This window comes from Tinamus guttatus, unplaced genomic scaffold (assembly GCF_059628265.1).
Source record: "Tinamus guttatus ecotype Peru unplaced genomic scaffold, ASM5962826v1 Tinamus_guttatus_pri_ptg000240l, whole genome shotgun sequence".
Lineage (NCBI taxonomy): Eukaryota > Metazoa > Chordata > Aves > Tinamiformes > Tinamidae > Tinamus > Tinamus guttatus.
Window position 1 is genome coordinate 569942 of NW_028288774.1, and position 15194 is coordinate 585135.

A 15194-nucleotide genomic window follows, 5' to 3' on the forward strand; every position below is an offset into this window, starting at 1 on the left:
TGATGTGGATGTGTGTTAGAAGAGACAGCAGTTGGGAAATGCATCAAAATGGTGCTTTGAATTATTATTATTATTATTATTTGTCTTATAGTAATACTTGCGTGTACAATGAGATTGGGTGCATCAGTAAGAACTACTCTGAACCAGAGAGCTTTGTACTAAGTGCTCAAGAGTAACAAAAGGACAAAATCAAAGGAAATAAAATGACTTCAGAGCCACACAGCAGGTAAAACCATATCACCCAGGAGCAGGATCCAGATCTCCCAACTCCAGTTCTAATATCTTATCCTTTGTGTCATGCATGATTCACTTGGGTTTCTTCAGTAAAGATATTCTCCATGCACATGGAAAACAGAGACTGCAACAGTGAATATAAGCCAATTCAGACTAGAATATCCTGATAGAACAATTGATGCTATTTGTGAAAAATGCGCTCATTATAATATGCAATTAAAAGCTTTGCCTTCCACACACAAATTGGAGATAATGAGTCTGAAAGAAAGTGAAGGGACATCAAGCAGAACAATTTTTGTCCTGAAACCCACTTGCTAAAAAAATCCCTCAGCTTTTCATTGAAATCTTACTTGGAGTCTCTTCCAGTTAAATGACCATGAGGCCAGCAATTTGAAAGTGCAATCACTAAAGGTTTAGTAACCAAGATCATAAAATCATAATTCAAGTACAATCTGTGGGAATTTGGATGTCATTTTGCATTTTTCACACCCTTCTGATCACAGATAATTTTTGAAAGATTCACCTGCTGATGACAAAATGTTGAAGGAGGGCTATTTAGAAGAGAAACATATATCTCTATAGTTGGAAATCTAGACTTCTGAATTAGGACAAAATAAATTTTCAAAAATTATTTTGGAAAGAGAAATCCCAACTGTTTCATTGTAGAAAGAACTCTAGCTGAAAGTTTAATTTAAAAATCTCAAAATACTTTATTTGATTAATGTAAAAACACAGTATACATAAATATACATGTCCTTCTTAATGAACTTTTAATAAAATCAATAAAACATTAGAGGCTTTTTAAAGATAGAAAGCAAAATAGTCCACAAAAGTCAAAATGAGAATCCTTTTCAATCAATATTCTTCTTAAAGCTGACAGAATATATTCCAATGAAATAGTTTTTGTGAGACAGCATTTTGTGATGCTGTTCTGTCAACACTTTCTGGCCATCTACAGCTCAGAGCTAAGTTTGACTGATGCTGTCAGCCTAGGTACAGTCCAGGAATTTCCTCAGCAGCTGTCATGACTTTTGGGAAGTGTCTCAGCCCTGAACCAAGGAAGGAGATTCAGGGAGACGTGGTGAAGGCAAAGATTTCCCCTTTTCTTCCCCTCCTGGACTGGCCTTTGCCCACCAAGAGTGTAAGACCCAGTGTGTGAGTGTGGAAGTTCCTGATTGCGCTGATTTACCATGTAAGATCTCCTTACAAAGTACATTTTTAAATAGTTAAATTATTTGTTTATACAGAAAGCTGTTCAAAACTGATCAAGCAATGCTTTAAATTCATGTAAGGGAATATTCACAATCCCCCTTCAGAGCAGTTCTTTTTTATTCCTATTTTGCAGTGAGATAAAATAAAATGCTGTTGATCAGGATAAGTATCTAGTTTAGAGATCATAGAAACCAGGACACTTATTTTTCACTTTATGTGTCACTACATTATTCATCTTCCTCCTCTGAAGTGGGAATAATAGAGTTACCATCGGAGTGTAGCGAATTTTAATAGCAGAGTGCTGTGGAGGGCTTCGACCATCCCTAGCAAGGAGGAAAACAGTCTTTTCCCCATGATCAGCTTTGTATCTGCTGTTCTTCTCCTTTGCCAGTTAAAAGGCATCAGATCCTCAAATCTCACGTCCTAAGGAAAACGTGGCATTTGCATCCCTGACTCTTTCTGCTAATTCTGCACTTGTGCTAATCTGATGCCCCCTTTCCTGCCTCTCTCTGGTTGCTCACTAATTGCAGACAGGGCATAGAGCAAGTCAGTGGTGCTTCCCCTTGCAGGAGCCCTCTCTGAAATCAGAGTTTCTGTGCCCTGCATTTTACTGTTAGTCATTTTTCCGCAAAAATGATTCCTGCCAACTCTGCTTGCTGAGAGCACAGGAACTTGGTTAGGATCAAGTGATACATGCTTTAAAATGAACTTCCAGCAGCATGGGCTGAAATTTGGCAGGCTAATTTCAGTCCACCCTAGCAGAAGGTACCAGCGCTGCAGCCTCCTCCTGCCCTGCACCCAACTCAGGACAGCGCCGTCTGTGCAGCCTCCGTCTCTCTAGACGCACTCCAACCTCCAGACTGGGACATTTTGTCACTGTGTTCCCTTGACAAGAAGGAAGAAGCTGTGAATAGGACTGAGGAGTCACTCGTAACCTTTAGTGTGACTCCATTCATTCTGCTTCGCATGGATAATTCCGTAGGCAGCTGGGGATCAATGGGACCTGCTTGCAGCTGGGCCGACTAATGCAGTTCACTTCCAAAGAAATGCAGTAACGGAGCAGAACAGGCATTAATGGAATTCTGAAGGAACCCAAAGTAGCGCTTCTTTTTCACTCCCCTTAATTGCAAGGCTAATGTTTCATATGAATATCTAGCAGATGGCTGTTTGTGTATTTCATTTTGAAAGCCTGGCTATAAAACAAGAGAGGCTACAGCTGGGAGTCAAAAAAGCTTTCAGAGGAGATGCAGTGCTTTGCAACCAGCTCTTCGTGGGAGGAGTCATTCTGACAGTAACACGACTTTAAAAGATTGAGTGCACAGAGTATAAAGTTCTTCCAGAATTTAAATATTTATTAAACCATGTTATTAAACTACATACCAAAACCACCCAGATTTAAAAGAGGACTGCAGAAATTAAAAGGTAAATTCTGATGGGTTTTGATGCTTTCTGGTTCCACGAAAGGAGAAATTAGACAGGCTAAATGGGAAAAAAGCCTAAGTCTCTGAAATGAGCTGGGTAGTATTTGCCTAATGCCAAAAGAGCAGAACTCAAAGCTCTCTGCTCTACTCTCTCTATTATTTGCAATTAACATTTAGCTCGAATCTACAGCTGTACCTGAACAGAGGCCATATCACCCTCTGGGAAGCTACCAAAGACTGTTTTAAAGCATGAGGGGATTCAAGCTAGTCCATGAAATACAGTGTCTCTGCTTACATTGATAAATAATCTGATTCTTCATGCAAATATATAGATAAGTACCTTGTTGTCTGTGTTTGACAGACAGCCACGTAGCTGCATGTATGAATAGAGACTCACAGCTGTGTGCCTGTCTGTGTGCCCGGCTAGAGGGCTTAAAGACTCTCCTGCCTCAAGGACTTTGACATTAAAGAACAGAGATATGCTAACCCACCGACATTAACTGAAAATCCACAGAAGTTCGAGTAGCCAACCCCAAAGCAAACAAGGTTTCACAGAAACAGGTAAAGAGAAGGTTATCTAGCAGTCTAACCACACAGTTCCCCAAGAAAGAAAGTAAAATGTAGTGCAGATATGATACAGCAAGTTCAGCTGCTATTCGGTTGTGAATTAATGCAAATAGAGATCTATTAGGCTATATAATAAAAATAAGAAAGAAATGTGAAAAAATTTCAAAAGTAAAGATTGTTTCAGAAAGCACTAATAGAAAATTCTTGTGGAGGAAGTCTTACCTAGCTTAAGCTCAGAGTCTACATTTTTGGAAAATCAGCTTTTGCAGGTGAGAAACTTTGCAAGAAAGCAGGTGCCAGGTGAGGGGAATGCAGTCTCACTCTATTTTTTAATGCTCCTAATTAATAATATAAACTACTGAACCCTAGATGAGATAATTAGATATATTTCCTACTATCTTATATTAGTCTAAATAAGGTAAAAATTATGTCTATTGGTAGCTGTCAGCAAGATGGCTCTTTGGCTTTTTTTCTGATGGAAAGTCCTGAATAATCTCTGCCTTTCACCTCTAATATTTGTCCATCACCTAAATTCCACTTAGCTTAACTATAGCAAAAATGAAATGAGGTGCCTGTAGGAGTTACATGCTGACCTACTATTAAATTCATACAACATTCTGTATCTAGTGGTTACAAACCTTTTCCTCTATAATCTAATGCTACATGATACTGCATTTACGCCCACTAAAACAGTTCAAAATATATAATCAGGTTACATACGAGACACTGGACATGACCCGTCACCAGTGCCGGGGCAAAGGAAAATCTGCGACGGTTATTTGAAGAGGTGAGAGTGGGTGGAGGGAATTTCCCACCAGTTATTTCCGAGCAGTTGCTTTGCAGTCTAGGTGAGACTTACTCACTTGCTGCCGTTGCTCTTTGGCACTGTGAGGCTTCTTCTTTGGGTTTCTGGAGAGATGGGCTCGAGACTTGCTCTGACTGGGATGAGGTCTGAGCACTTTTTCCGTGGCTTTGTTCAGTATGGACAGTCAGAGCAGGGAAGGAGGAGAGAGGACATACTTCTCTGAATAATAGTTGGTTCTGGGTGTTGTTAGCAGGATTTCAGCAGGTGTCCTTCACTGGATTTCAGGAAGACCTTCAGGGTTTGTTTGTTTTTTTTTTTTTGGTCAAATCCATCTCTTTTAAAATATTGCAAAAATGGAGAAATTCATAGACATTTTTTTCAAATCAGTGGCATAATAAGTTCAGAAAGCTGAATGCACTCAGAGCAGAACAAGCTGTTTTCTAAAATCCATTTATTGGCAGGATTCGGTTCCTTCTTGATTTGCGAAACACTAAAAAATTGAACTCATTCTTTTTGAAATCCTTGCTGACAGGGTCCTGTGAGCACATCAGCATAAAGGACACTCTGACTGTGCCCATTAATCGGTTTCAAATATTTACACTGTGGGAATGCTACTGTTTTTCTCCCCAGGCAGGCATGATTCCCATATCCTTCACTCTCTGTCCCCCACTCCGCAAAATTTTGAAAATTGTGAGAATGGCTCTTGCATAAATAGACACGTGACATTTTCTCTATAAAAGGATTTCTTCGTGTATTTCTTCACATATTTCTGGAAGGAGATAAAAGGGCTCAGGAATGCCTTGGCAAGGAATTTGTGCTTTTCAGAGGAAAATGCAGTCACAGAGATACTGCAGCTCTTTTACTGAGCCTCCGTGCTGCAGCCTGCCCAGCTCACCCGTGCATTTGGGCTTTGAAATACATACCAGAAATGAAAGTGGTGCCCCTGGGCACAAGCAATATACCCTTTCATCTATAGGCTGTCGATTTCAGGCCTGCTGAGATGTGACAAAAGTTTCTCTGATCAAATAATGATTTGCTGCCTGTGAAGCCAGGGGGATGGTTTCTTTCCAGTAGAGGAGAAGTACTTGAGTCACTAAAATGATGACAACATGGGCACTACAGATGGATAATAAGGCTGTTTTCTCTAGGCTTCCTCTGTAATCACTGAAGAAAAGCTCCTCTAAGAGGACATTAGCTGCTTTAGCCTAGCTAATGCCCTAAGCAGACTTGGCTGGCAGGACGTCTTTGATGTCCATTGAGAATTCCAGCTCTTCCAGCCGTGACTGTCGGAAAGATGAAACTCACTGCTCCCTAGGACAGCTATACCTAGGCTGGGGGTAGAAAGTCTCCAGTCAACAGTGTTTCAAGCATAAAACTTGGCCTAAGATGCAACAATAATCCAGTTCCTTTTCTTGAATACTCAGTGACAGGAGCTGCAGAGGACTTTCCATTAGCATCCCTCTTTTAATTCTGTCATTCTATCTTTTGTAAGGCCCTTCTCAATTTCCAGGCTAACACATCCTTTTGGGATCTTTTTCTCCTGGTATGTAAATCTTTGAAGGATCATTAAGAGCCACTTCATTTCTTATGAAAGAAAAAGAACTTCTCTGGGAGACTAAAGCAGCATATTTCAGGCACACAAGACGGGGTTTGCCTTTAGTATTTTCACAGCAAATCTCAGCATGACAGGCAGTTTCATTTGGGCTAGTGGGGCACGTGGTAGAAGTTTCCAGACAGGATGCATCCTTCCTGAGGGAGGTGGGTTGAACTCCACAAGCCATTCTCAAAGAAGAGGAAGGGACAGCTTGGAGTGGTCGTGAACCAAGAAGGTAATCTGTGCCAAACTTGACTGGGAGTCAAGCTTGTTCACATCTACAGATTCTCCAGTTCAGGTATGTCAGAGCTCATAGAGCTTTGAAGTAATGCTGGGCTTTCAAATGCTAAAAGATCCAGCTTACTAACATCCAAAATCACTAATGCATTTTGAACACCTCAACTCTGAAAAGATGCAGGTAAAAGGAACATTTCCTGTCCTTGCTGGGTCAATGACAGGACCCTGTGAGGGTTCACTATGACTCTATATAGCTACTCTAAGGCCTCTATTGTGCAGTCATTTCATTTCCAGGAGAAGTTATGAAACATTTCTAAAATTTCAGTACTGACATAAAAAGTGAAACATTCTGACTCCTCTAAAGAGATGAGTTTTTTAATGCAGAGGAATGTACTGAGTCCTGCTTTTTGATTACAGTTTGCTTTTTAATACTTCATCTCTTTCCAGTCTGACAATGAAAATGATTGCAATTATTATTATGGTGCCCTAATGCCTAATTAATTTCACATCCTTTCATTCTATTCATTCCTCAAAAGGCAGCAAACTGGATCTCTTCTCTAAACATTGTGGCAGGGCTTCACACTACCTCAGGCTACTGTGATTCTCCTAATATGTCCAAGCTACATTTCCTTTCCATTTGCCTTTCCAAGGAAGCTCTTTTACTACTCCAGCAGTAAGCAGCCACTGGGGAGTCAGAAGAACATTCCTAAACAAGGGCATATTGTTGTTCACTGCAGAAATGCAGTCTACTTGAAGAAAAGCTTTACTTTTTTTCTTTCCCAAAAGCTGGGATTGCTTAAGTTTATAAAAATATACAGATGTTAGTCTTATCCAGACCTGGGTCTCATATATGCATGATCAAATCCTGAAATTGTACCTGCTGAGCATGAAGCATCATTCCATCTCCTTTCCAGAGAGAAGTGGCTCAGACACTATGTTCCCACCAGATCCAAGTTAGCAGTCTATATCTGTGTTTCAAATGGATTTAGATTGAGTTTCCTCATTCTGGTATTTTTTTTTCTGATGGAGATGGCTATAATTAACACATCCTCTTGTGGAAAAGCATCCTTCCCTCAGGTCTGGATTTTCTTGTGACCTTGGGTGTCCTGATAAAGGTTTTGGGTTTGATTTGTTTCCAGAGCAAGTTCAGATCCAATCTAAATTCCTTTGACAAGGGCTAGCAACCCAGCGTGCTGGAGTCTCTCTCCTTTCCAAGTCTCTTCTTATGAGCAGAGATTTAAAGATGGATGTCTCTACAAATTCAGCATGGAGAAGTAGGCAAAGGACTGCCCCATTCCCCTTTTCAAAAAGATGGGAAGCCATGAGGGTTGCTCTAGCAGAAATCTTCAATCCATGGCGAGAAGTCCACCTAAATATGGATTTATTCGCCCCAAATTTATAGGTATAAAGCTGAAAAATCTGGAAATTTTGCTTGGTGAGCATGAATGCTCCCCAAAAGTAGCAATATTTGTACCTCCCTCATGCTCCGGCCCTTTCAGTGTGGCTTACACCTTCCGTGAAAACCCTCTCTGGGAGCTGAGGGATAGGTCTGCCTAATGGCCTGAAAGATCTCTGATCTTTCCTTCAAGCAATCTTCTGGGCTAGATTTGACTAAAGTGAATGTTGCAAAATGAGCACTCTGTCAAACTCTGTTCATGGAGTCATGAAAGAACCATGAGGCTTTTGCCAAGCAGTGCCAAACTGGTTGCAATGAGCAGCTCAGAACCTCGGTCTGTGAAACATAAATTTGTCTGTGAAACCAGCAATAGAGCTGTTGAACTCTGTTGGGTGAGAGGTATTGAACCTCATTTTTTTGTTTCCTAACTTAGGTGGTTTCCAGATCTCAGTGCCATTCTGTGTGCCAGCAGATGTTTCCATGTGAACATCTGACATCTCTTAATCATTTTCCAGCCACTTAGGCTGGAGCTAAATGATGTCTTAACAAGTTTGGACCCCGGTCGCCTGTTTTTGAACCTCTGAGATATCTGTTCCAAAAGTGCTTGGTTTATTTCTGCTATTGAAATAGTGTGATGCAAATGGCTTGTGGAGCACCTACTTGATTTCTGTTACCTGTCTCCTCTGTTTCTCATACTCAACAGCCATCTTTAGAAACTGAGATACATGTTTCTGAGTAGTATACATGCTTAAACCAGAAGAAAAGGAACAACAGGAAAAAAATGCAAAGAAAAAGGGAACATTAGACACAGTGTGTTATTGAGACCTCTGTTTGTAGTAAGGGTAACAGAAGGAGAAAAAGATGTGAAAATTATCTTCAATGGCCAGGGTTGAAGCTGAAGAATCTGACAAAATCTTGATGCTTGGGGAAACTCCAGTGAAAGGAGATGGCGTTTCCATTTGGAGTCCATCCAGTTCAGCACTCAGTGGTACAAGTGCAGCCGCTCAGCATAAATCATTCTAATTGCATCCTATTTACTGTGTAATTGCCCTATAAACAGACACACACATACAGCATAAGAAGAGCATTGGGATCTATAATTATATACAATTAGCCACATTCACTGCTCCCTGCTCTACTTATCTCTAATGAATGGCCTGTGCAAACAACAGGCTTGGTACTGGGACAAATTTGTCTGTGACACGGGCAAAGGTAGCACCAGAGAGCAGCACCATTCACCACAGGACCTGGAAACAGAAGACTATTGCAGTCCAGCACAAGCACCAAGCAGATAGACAAGGCTTGGAGAGGAAAGAGATGGACAGAGCATGGCCAAAAGATTCAAAGGTCCCCGAATCTGCTCTTGCAGACCTAAGAAGAGTTTCTATGTCATCAATCCACAGGCAGCCTTCATATATCAGAATATAATACAAACACATTGAAATAGAGATCATATAGAGAATTCCATAAAGAATTAAAACATAATGATTTAAGCACTGCACCTGATGAGAGCAGCCCTGGCTGAAGAGGCAGAAACATGTGGCTGATGAACTTTCCTACCTTCTCCAAAGATGCAAACTTCAGGGCTAGACAGAAGCGAACGTGTCTGAGGCCAGAGGGGAGCAGGGAGAACCTCATCGCTTTGGGCCTTTAAAGCAGAAGAATCAAATGCTAGGAATACTATTGGGTAGAAAGAATGTTTTTCTGTGCCTGACAGACAAAATGGATTTTTGTGTCCAAGTTCTGAGAAACAGAGCTGGGCCCTGAGTGAATCAAAACCACCTGTGAAGTACTCCAGCAGCTCTGTAATTTGCTAAACGCTGATGATAGTGGTGAAAAAATAACTGTGTGTTGAAGAAATCTGCTGAAAAGGGAAACCGCCCAAGTGGGCTTCCACTGCATGAGAGAATTCAGGCCGAGGTATTATCTGGTAGGCTGGCTTCCCGCTGGCAACTGTTAGCCAGCATGTTCTGCAAAAGAAAAAACAACAAAAACAAAACCTTTTTTTATGGCCCAGCTCTCCAGTGGAGGTATATCCTCCCAGTAGGGTTTTTTCAACGTAGTTTAGAATTGCTCTTTTTGTCTCCTCCATTTTGTCTTTCATTCTCAGCAATGCAGATCAATTCCTTTGGCCTTTTTATGTGCATCTTTGCAGTGCTTGGTCTCTTTTCTTCTCAGACGTTCAAGTCCCACTCTGAACTTCAGCACATGGGCAGGGGTAGAGCCCATGCATCCAGGTTGCTCAAGGTGGCAGTGCTGCTTGCTGCTTTGGAGAGACAAAACTCAGCCTTGCTGCTGGTGGCACACCGTGGGCTTTGCTTGTGCCAGAGGCAGAGAAACCTCATACATGCAATTTGTTTTGAGAAGGAAAATATCCAGAAATTAAAGCTGATTCTATGTTTCCTTTTGCATAATAACATTCAGAAAGTCTCCTCCGCACTCAGCTGGACCGGCTCCTCTTCCCAAGCAGAGCCTGCAGGGCGCTGAGGCCTCCTGTCCCTCTGCCTAGCTGCTTAGTGCTCTCGCTGCTGGAGAGCCCTCATCCAAAGGCACCCAAAAGGGTTTGCTTAATGAAATATCCAAACTAACGGTAGTTTCTTGACACAGATGCTTCCTTGTTTGGCCCCAGGAGATTTAAGTGAAGGAATTTCTCTACCCACACAGAGCAGAGTGTCAGCCATGAGTGGGAGGGCAGCACTCTTGCCTCTGGCAGCTTTGGAAGATAGTAAAACATCTCCCTTAAGAAAGACATCTCTGTCCTACCCTAGGTACCTATTCCACCAACTCAGTTTCAGAAGATACTAATGGAGGTAGCCTGCAGCTCATCTCATTTTTGGGATTTGCTGGGCTTTTGGGAACTTTATTCTCATGAGGTTGCCTGAATCTTAGGCCCTGTGCTATGAACCTGTATCATTCACCCCATTTTCTAGGTGATAGTGAGATACATTTCTTGACATGCTATGCAGAATTGCTGGGAAAAGAGCATGATGTGTCAACAGGAATTTCCATCATCACCTTCGTAAGGGCTTTCAGTTGTAATCCCGTAAAAGGTTTCATTCAGAGACCAGCCTTACCTTCTTGTCACAGAGCTCTTCACTTCTGGCTTCCCACAGGTGAAGACAGTCCTGCACAGTCCATTCCTGCCTGGGATTACCCCTCCAGGGCTGTCTGAGTTTGCAGATAACAGGATCATCCCAGCTTTGTGCATTCCCTCAATTTAGCACCTACTGCCATCAGATATCTTTACATGCAAAAGTCTGTCACAAAGTGACAGTGGCTTGACAGAAGCCTGTTAATCTGGCGGAGCATAATATTGGCCCTGCTTCAGCAGGGCTTCAGTTCTGGATAATCACACCAATCCAGGCTTAGCCTCTGTGCTCAATAAATGCTATATTTAATGGGAATAAAATAATTACAGTCATTACGTTAGCTGTGGTTTAAGGGAAAAAAAGAAAAAAAGGACCCTCTGCAGCTATATATTACCACTGAGGAGCAATGTTTTCTTTAAATTCTTTTTCCACACCTGTGACCAGAGAGTGAGAGCTTTGGGGAGCTACGAAAGGCATGAAGGAAGAGGAGAAGAATTTGAAACACATTCTGCCCCAGCCTCAGCAGCGTGCTTGGGCCAGCCTCTTCTTCCTGCCTCTCCAGCAACTAAACCTCTGCTTGGAGACAGGAGTAACAGGAAGCAGGGCAGCCTCTTCTGGATGCCTAAACCGCCTTTCCATCAGCAGGATCCCTTTGATCCCTCTGAACAGTCAGGTATTCTCTACTGTGCTGGAGCAGCAGGAGCAGGACTCCACCAGAGAGAGAGAGAGGGAGAAAAGATACAAAGTCAAGTCCTTATTCCTCAGTGAAAGTCCAGTAGCCTCAATGTGCAAGGATTTTCCTTAAATTACCAGTTTGCCAGGAAGTGGCTTAGTATGAACGGTTTATTACAGAGGACTTGACCCTGACATATCTGTGGATTGCAGATGAGTTGGACTTTTTGACAGACCTCAGAAAATCTAAAGAACAGGCGAGCACGTGCAGAAAAGATCTATGCTGTTGCAAATAGATACTCCTTTTAGTGCCTCCATGTTCACCTTCTGTCTTGCTTCCTTCAGTGATGAGCATGACACATGCATATAGCACAGCTTTCTGCTCTGTGTCCTGTTCTAGGATAAGCTTAGCCCTAGCCAGCTGGAGCTGCTCTTGCTGTTTCTCACAGTCTTTTGTTCAGAGACATTCTGAGGTGGAGCAACAATTCCCAGGGCTTTTGCAAAACAGCACTTCCAATAACAAGCAATTTTACATGTCCTTTCCTGAACTGCACAACTCTATCAGCATATAAGAATAGGGTTACCCTGTAAATCCTAATAGCATCTGACAGGACAGTTAATTCAACAGAGGAATGAGCAAGGGATAAGTGCATGTGGAGGGAAAGGAGGAACATGAAGAGGCTCCGTTTCGTTTTTTAACCCGATGTTTTAAAACAGCTCATTACATCCAGGAGGGTGCAGCAGCAGAACAAGTGATTAATAAGGCCCCAGCTTGGCTGTGGTAAATGCTCAGCAAAGAGGTGGGCACAAACAGAGATATTGGGAACAGGAGAGGGCTTGCAAGGAGTCAGCTCCAGAGCTTGGCATCATTTGGCAGTTTACTCCTTGTTTCACCTGACAGTTGCTCTGTTTGGGTTGCTGCATGTTACGGAGAAGGGCATGATGCTGCTGATGAAACAGCGATGCGTTCTTCATGTGTGCCAATGCTCCCAGTGTTTCTCTATCCCACCTGCCCCAACTAGTTCGCACTGATTTAACTCTAGTTTGAAAGTCTTAAGCAGGGAGTTTGGTTTTATCATAATGCAGAGCCGATTCTCAGCTACTCTCTAGATTATCTTTCTTCTTCCTGTCCTATAGACTTTCACATACTACATCTGCATAGGATTATCTATCCTCCACAGATCAGCTATCCTTGTAACAAGTAGTATCAAATGGCAGACATTCAAAAAAAAATCCCTTTCCTGTAACTTCCCAATTGGGAAAAAAAGAGCAGCATATGCTGGACTTCCTACAATAAATGCATCTTACTATATGGAGCAATAAATCCCTGATGTCTTGGCTGTGGGGCATCAGCAGGGTTTAATTATCCCTGGGTAGTTCATCCAGTTCTAGCATTCTTCCAGACCAATGCAATAGCACTGCTTCTTGGTGCCCAGTCACATCCCAGGAAGGCAAATGCTGGTTTTCTTGTGGACAGAGGCGAGCACTCAGTGCTGTAAATTTGGAGAGGAAAAACTCTCCAGTGGTTACTAAAAGACTTAAAGAAAGACGGTTACTGCTCATGGGAAAGCTTCGTTTTGAAGCTGATATCAAGAGCCTTTCACAGCTCAAATTATACATACAGCATTGCCTTGAAAGCTGCCCAGAAAAGGAGGCAAATGCAGTGCTTTGGGAAGACTCGTAGATTAAAGAATTTTTATCATGAGAATTACTGCTTGATTTTTTTTAAAAGATTAAATTTCACAATAGCTCATGATAGTGCTATCAGAGAACAGAATATTTCTCATGCTCCTTGGAGAAGAGAAATGAAAAAGACCAGTAAGCCTGGTAAACTGAAAAAAAAAGAAAAAAGAAGCTAAGAAAATATAACATTGACTTTGAGGATAGTAAAGGGAAAAATGTCCTATGACAAGTCCATAGGGCATAAAGAACAAGCAGAAAGAACATATTGCCCAAAGTGGCACAATGGGCAAGGGGAGAATTGTAGACACAGAAGCAGGTTTAGGCCACAAAGCAATAAATGACTCCCCAGAGAGAAACCTGTCAGCACAGGGAGAAGACAGAAGGGAGCAGAGTTAAACTTAGGGGGAAAAAAATCTCCTTGGAGTATCCCGGTTCTTGATTCAGAAAAAGAACCAGTGATACTCAAAGAAATCCCTCTGCCCTGTGCAAATAAACCCTCAGGCTCAGCAGAAGTTATGGCAGGAATAACAATTACGGTGCTTCGTCCTAGCCCTAACTTCTACCTGAATTCATCCAGTTCTGGTTAGTTCTTGCCTGTGCCATTTTATTGTCCAATGTCTTATGGAAGTAATCTGTGGCAGGTAAGATATGCAAAGCACTGCTCTCTTCTAAGGTAATTCTCATATGCATTTATAAACTCTTTTCTCCTTCACATTTATGACTTTTAAGACGCTTTTTTTTAAGACCAGAAGGCACACAATAATTCGGTCTGACTGCTTGTTTAAGCAGGTTGGCCAGACTGTCTTGCACAATTTCAGTTTCCTGACAGAAACTTCTGCTCAAGATCTATTGAATCTAAATAATCTCATTTTTCTTGCCCTGAGAGTCCATTGCAAGAAGAGTTTCTAGACTCAGGTGCAGATTAGAGAATATTCAAGGTATCATCTGACCGTCGGTCATTCTGGGCCAAACAGCTATTGCATTTTCTCTGGTTGGTGACCCTGATGGTTCCTAGCTGTTCTTCTTTCCACCATCAGCCTAACCAAGGACTTACCATAACTAAGCTCAGGACTGCAGTAACAACCGTCTCAGCAAACTCTGTTTTCTTAAATGCAAGGTGTTTTTACTGGTTAAACATGTCACCAATAATCCAATTACTGTTGGTTACAATAATCCCTATAATCTACATTAGAAACCCCTTCTTGGTGGAGACAGAGGAGATGGAGGTTATGGCACAGGCTCCATCCTGTTTTCACCCAAAGCTTACTACGTGTCCTCCATTCACTACCTCCGTGTCCAAAGAGGATAAGGTATTTTTGTCTTGCATAAGGGCTGAAGGACCGAAATCATTTAAGCTTCTGCAAGGCGGATCTTCTCTGACAATGGGCATATACGTATATCCAACAGGGATTTAGAGACATGGGGTGAAATATCGGTCCCCTCTGAAGCCATCAGCAAAACTTCTCCATGCCTTTAGTGGGTCCAAGTTCTTTCTTCTGGTGCAGCAGAAAATGTGTCTAGGGGTAAATCTGTCTTCTCCAGCAAAAACAAATGGGATGACCAATATGCCAGATGTAGGTGCTGAGAACCAGAACATGTGCTATTGATATATCATAAATGATAGGGTGAGCGTAGGCTTTAATTATATTTGCCTCTCTGTTGCCAGCAGCTTTCACCACTTTGTGTGAAATGAGATATTACTAATGCTATTTGTCTGCAGTGGCAGGATTCTTTCCCCAACTGTGCGGGCTGGCACTGTAATTACAAGCACTGCTTTTTTACACTGTGCTCTGACTGCTCACAATCGCCAGCCACTGGGGTTTGCTTTCCTTCACTTCTGTCTTTCAGTGACAAATTGGGCTATATAATGCTTGATGCATGGTGGATATAATTTTCAGGTAGATATCTATACCACAGTATTCAGTTATTACAAAAGCTACATTAACTGAGCGAATTTATTAAGAAATATTTCCTGGTGTATGAAATGGCAGCTATTCTGGGAAAAGGACATTTCTTCAGGCTCACAAAAAGGATATGAGAGTCTTATGTAGCTCCTCCCCAGAGAAATATCACTGGTTATCTCTGCTCAACCTCCTTGCCAGCTCTCAGCTTTGAAAAGCAATCTTAAACCTCCATGCATCAGCATTTAAAAAAGTCTCAGAGCTTGAATCCAAAGTTTGGACTCTGCCTTTTCAGAAATACAAGCACAGTACACTCCTGAGCCTTGTTCTCCAAGCAGCGATATATGAATATAAAAGAATCCTGCCCTTATGCAAAAGATGTT